We start from the raw sequence: 6,155 nt of genomic DNA, 5'->3' as shown, positions 1-6,155 counted from the left end.
CATGCACCTTAGGGAACTGAAAGGCAGGGAAATTCCAGGAAAGCCAAGTAAATGAGGATGACCACAGGATGCTGGCTGCTTTTCTCTGGGTTTCTTGAGTCTCCAGCAAAGGAAGTCTCATCAAGCTGGGTCTTAAGTGTGCTTGGGATGGAGGACTCTTGCTTTTGTCTCCTCCAGCCTCAGCATCTACCACTCAAACATCTGCCTCCTGGGCTACAGCTCTGTCCTGCTGGCCGAGCTTCTCTGCCCCTAACCCCCATCCATCTTCTCCTGCCTCTTTCTCCCCTCATTGGCTCATCTCCACTGTTTGCAGCCACCATTCTCTCAAGAGAGCTTCCATTCTCTCAAGTCACAGGCTCAAGGTGGCCATTGGGACCTCTGCCCTTTTCCTGCGGCAACTGGGCTGGCAACAGGGAGCTGCTTCTAGAACCTCAGGAGGTCTCCTGGAGCCTCTGTATGCAGAAGCTTAGGCTCAGTCTGAAGGTTTTCAGCACTTCCCTGGCCACATCTCTCCTACCGCTATCTACAAGCAGGACTTCAAACTCAAGCTAGCATCTTCATGATAAGACGTCCTCAAAGGGGCCCCATCCCAGCTGTGAACTGAACATGGGTACCCGATGAATGTGGATGGACTCCCCAACCGGCGCTTCAGTCCTGGCTCCCAACCAGCTGCTCAAGTTCCCCATTGGACATTTCCCCCAAGAGGACCTTTCATACTTTAAATTCACCATAATCACCTTGAGTTCCAAATGCCCATATCTCTCCGAACCACACTCCCTTACCTTTCAACCATGTGCTTGATAGATCCACCCAGACACTCGGAATTCCCGCGTGCTCTCACTGGCATCCTTCAAGCCTCTCACACTGTTGTTTCTTCGCACACTCTTACCTGAACCTCAGACCAGCTCATGTGCCATCGTAGACAGGGTTTGCTCTACTCTATGAATGGGTACTAGATTCACCCTTCTGACCTGTCCTCTTCCCTGACTGCCTAGGAGGCCTCACCTAGAACCTTGGATTTTCCACTTCTGCTCAGAGATTAGAGCCTGGCCTTCTTAGATCTGGCTGGCCTTCGGTCTTGTTCTGTCTCCAGCTGAATACCATTCTTCTTAGATCCCAAATTCATGTCAGTGTGGACTTTACCCAGAAGCTCCAGGAACTGGGATTGGTACTCTTCCAGAGAGCTAAATCCCAACAGCTCCTGGCTGTTGGCCAGCCATGAGCATCTCGACTGAGGTAGAACTGATCACTAACACTCCTGGTTCCTGCCCTTCAAATCTCCTTCTGGAGATGGTGACAACAAAAGCTTCCTTGGTTGAGTACACCAGTGGATGACTCTCTATACCTTTCCCCTGGGACCCTCTCTTAATTACCAGGGACTTCCATCTGCCTCCACATCCTTAGGTTTTGGACGGAAGTGAGGCCATAACCATGACATTCCCTAAAATAGGAGATGCTACTGCCACTATCTTTACTTACAGATGGGGAGATGGAGAAATTAAGCAGCCTGTCCATGGTCACCTATATAGATGCAGGTGTTGAGAGAAACCTTTCCTATATCAATTCTGTGTGGCCTTGGCCAAGCTGCCTTCCTCTCTGAACTTCACCTGCCTGATTTATAAACTGGCCAGAATAAGATGCCATCTGGCCCACAGGTGTTTGACTTACTAATATAGTACAGCACTCAGCACAAAGCAGGGGTCCCTCTCTGTGCCTCCCCTGTTCCTCTCGACGTGGAGCTGCTCCTGGCCGCACACACGAACCCCACCTTTCCGCTGGTGAGCCATCACATCCGACCATGCTTGCTTGCCTGACTGTTATCTTCCTGCCCTTGTCCCCCCAACGTGGCAGACTTCTCTGACTCCCAGCTAGATTCTCCTCACAGCAATTCTGCCCCTTCCTGTCATCCCCTAGCCTCAGTCTGGGCTGCCTGACTGAAAAGGGCTGACCTCAACCTTGACTGGTTTTGGAGATGGGAGCCTGGGTCCAACTTGAACCTAATGACTCCATCCTTTTCTTCCCAGCTCTCCCAGACTTTGATGTCTTCCTCCTGTTTCTTCCATCCCCTTCTAGAAACTCAGATCCTCCAAGTGCAGACTTTCTCTCTCTAGTGGCTCCTTCTAACTACCTAATCCTTCTCAAAATACCAACCTGCCTCTGGTCCTCTGTACCTCTGGAAAGACAGTCTGCAACTGTCTCTACCTGCAGGCTCCATTTCCTCTCCACCCTCTCTCTCAGTTGCCTTCCATCTAGCTGACATCCCAGTCACCAACTCCAGTGTACTTTGCTGACTCAAGATGCTCCTCAGAGTTGACTCTGGACTGGGCATGGTTAGGCACACCTTTAATTTCAGCACTTGGGAGACAGATGCAGGCAGATCTCTAGGAGTTCTAGGCTAGTCTGTCTGGTCTACATAGTGAGACCCTGTCTCAATAAATAAACTCTCAGAGTCGATCTTGGTGTACAGACCTCCTGTTCCCTTCCTTCCATCTCGGTGACCTCTACTCTTTTTAAGTGGTGGCTGGGATTCAACCTATGGCCTTGGGTGTGCAGAGCAAGTGCTCTACACTGAGCCATACACTAGGCCATGAAGGTCCTCCACTCTCATGGTCCCACCCCCGCTTACCTGGCAAATGCTTCTCGGGCATTTTCACATTCTTTTGTGCTTAAACCATCTCTTTCTTGAATGCTTTCACCTGCACTGTGTTCTCCTTTCCTACTAGGCCAAGGCCAATCCTGAGTTTCTCTGGTACTAGCCATCCAGCATCTGCAGCCAGCCCTCTAGGCCCTTCTCCCTCACGCCACCGCAACAGCGGTCTCTGCTCTGATCAAAGCTGTTCTATCACTGTCCGCCAAGCCTCAGGTACATCCTCACTTCTGTCGTCTTGCTCTTGTAGATCATCCTGGCCTTTACCTCTGTTGTGTTTTCTTCCTCTCCGTTAGTTACTCACACACAGAACACCTCCTCCATAAACCCTACCCATTGCAAGGGTGGCTCTAGCTGCCCTCCACCTAGGCGTCCCCACCACCACACAAGATTTACTTAGGTGAGTGTGTGTGTGCCTGATGTATGTGTAAGGGTGATACAGAAAACGGTATCAAAGGTGGCTGTGAACCACATGACGTGGGTGCAGAGACTAAACTCAGCTCTTCTGGAAGAGCAGCAAGTGCTCTTAACTGCCGTGTCTGGTGGCTCCAGCCTTCTTTTGTGGGGCTTGTTGATTTCCTCACGCTTTTGCCAACAGAATCCCGGAACTTCTCTACTTTACTACCATGCCACCCTTTTCTGTGGAGACTGTATCTCATCTCCGCATCAGGCTGTGCTCTCCTCAGAGGTGTACAGTGTTGTGTATTTGCATTCACTCCTTAGGGCAGTAGGCATCAGGGCATTCGCTCCTACGGTTAAGCTGGAGTGACATGCATCACTGGAGGGGATGCAAGCTCCCTGTGCAAGTCCCGTCGATCAGTGATGTGGAAATCGGGGGCTCTTTCTGTGATGTTCCTCTGCAAGGGTCTTCAGACTTTCTTGAAGGTCTCATCAGTCAGCAGATGGTCAAGTGCTCATGAACTGCTCGCCTCTCTGTTGCTGAGCCCTACAGGAAACTAGGAGAGTAAGATGGTGGCAGTGGGTGAGGGGATGGGAGCGGCTTCCCTTGCCTGGAGTCCATCAGGAAATCTGGAAATCTTCTCACGTGAACATACACACGTCAGCTTCACCACTCCCAGGGTGACCAGGTAAGGGCTCCTGCATACTCTTGAGAAGTATCCATGTCCCTCTTAATCCAGACCACTGAATAGTCAGTAGCTTGGGGCTCAGTGCCTCTGCACAAACCACAGTGAGCGGCTGCCCCCAGGGGCTTCAGTGAACATGGCAATCTCCTTTTCCAGTCCTCCTGGCTCCATCAGGATATGGCAAACCTTCCTCTTTGGTCCTCCAATGTACTCCTCACTTCCTTCCGGTTCTGCTCTCTTCCTGCTTCTCACCTAATACAGTCTAACCACCTTTCTTTCAACAACTCATTACACTCAACAAACACTACTTCCATCCCCAGCTATCAAGTGTCCCCCTCTCTGATGCCTACATCCAGGTTCCTCTATGGCTCTGCCATCTGCCAGGGCTCAAACTTTGGGGGACTGTTCCCATGCCCAGACTTACCTGGTTACCTGGAAAACAAGCTTGCATTCCTTTTGCCAGCCCAGACCCAGCCCTCATTGTGTCCAGCTGGGCTCTGAGGCAATGTAGTCGGAGCACATTAGACTCAGCTGGGAAACTGGCTAGGATTCAGATTCCTAGGCTCTAGCCAGAATTTCAAAGTGATTCCTCAGATGTAACTAGAAATCCGTATTTCCCAGCCCCTCCTCTGGAGCCCCTTGTTCCTGCAGGCCTTGCTCTAAATGATGACTCTTCACTTGTAAGACTGTGAAGTCCTTAGCAGTGTTACTGAGCCAGGCAGTGGTGGTGCACGCCTTTAGTCCCAGCTCTTGGGAGGCAGAGGCAGGCAGACTTCTGAGTTCGAGGCCAGCCTGGTCTACAGAGTGAATTCCAGGACAGCCAGGGCTACACAGAGAAACCCTGTCTCGAAAAACAAAACAAAACAAGACAGTCCTTAGCAGTGTTACTGAAGAACCATGATTAAAGACATAACAGAGCTGAGGTGAGCTAGTACCAGACACATGACCTGTCACTGCCATTTAGGGCCTTCCATGACCCCACAGCTGTGATGCCCCTGATCTCTGGACTCTCCTGTCAGAAGAGTGGCCCCTGGCATAGTGGGCCATATGAAATGTAGCCTATATTTGGAAGCATGGCACCAGTGGGTGTCACAGCCAGGGTCCAGGGTCCGGGCTGTGGATTCATCTTCAGACTTTTGTCTTTTTGTCACAGGAATCTCAGGCCTAGCTGACCTGTGCAGAGTGGGCTCTCGGGCTCCCCCAAGTGGGCAGTGTGGGTAGCACTGTGCCATCCTTGCTTCCCATGGCAACACACAAAGTGGCTCTGGATCCCTGCATGGAGCAAGTGCGCCACGCTGTGGCCACAGCAGGGGCGGCTTGCCCCAAGGGAACACATTGGAGACAAGGTGCTAGAGATCTGGATGTACAGATTCCCTCCCACCTCACTGCCCCCTAAACTCCCTTCTGTTCCTCATCCTGGTTTTGGGAAGGTGGACATGACCATCCATCAACAAAGTAAGGGAGTGCAGGCTGCCATCCTCTCTTCTACATCTCAGAGAAGTGCTTCAGTTACACCTTTGTGTGGGTCAGAGTAGATTCTTGTCCATTCCAAAAACCTCAGCACCCCAGAGCCTCAGGCAAGCTTCTAACAGTATCCATGCCCGTCATTGCCCTGCAGGCTGCCTATCAACTGAATCCCTTTGTTTGTACCCACCCTTAGAAAACAGAACAAAATGGAATGATCATAAAATTAGACCCTGTATTCCAGAGGTGCCTTGATCATCCCAGCAAACAGCAACACACACACCTCCCTCCGTCCTGCCGTTGTGTTGGTTGACACTACACATGACTATATTCCGGTTTTAGTAATCACATCACACAGTTGACTCATTGAGCTTTCAGTCAACTAACCCCCCCCAGGTCTTTTCTCCATGAACTGCTGTCAAGCTGGGTCCGCCCCCGCTATCCAGTACTTATGCCATTGATTTTGTTTTAACCTAAGTGCAGGACTCTACATTTATCCCTGTTAAATTTAATCTTGTTGGTTCCAGCCCAGTGTTTCAGCCTGTTGAAATCGTTTTGAATCCTGACTCTTTCATGCAAAGTATTAGCTGCCCCTCCTACCTCCTAGCTCTGTCACCTGCAGATTTGATGAGCCTGCTGCCTCAGTCAGCTGTCAATAAACATGTCAGACAGGATGCAGGCCTAGACTGAGCCCTAAGGTATACTTCTGGAGACTTCCTTCACATTCAGACTGATGTGGGTCCATTAATCAACTCTCACTGCATCCAGTTCTTCACCAAAGCTTCATGGCCATTTGGTTCAGATGTATCTGCCACAGCTACAGACATCATCAGGAACCTGGCAGCTGTTTTAGAGATTTCTCTTGCCCTGGGATCACATCTGCCCTCTTTATGTGCCCCAAGGCATTTGTTCAGTTCTAACCTCAGGGGATTACAGACTTTCCATGGTGCTCCTCCTCC

This window comes from Grammomys surdaster, unplaced genomic scaffold, assembly GCF_004785775.1.
Source record: "Grammomys surdaster isolate TR1022 unplaced genomic scaffold, NIH_TR_1.0 66, whole genome shotgun sequence".
Taxonomy (NCBI): domain Eukaryota; kingdom Metazoa; phylum Chordata; class Mammalia; order Rodentia; family Muridae; genus Grammomys; species Grammomys surdaster.
This window is presented reverse-complemented; position numbering follows the sequence as displayed.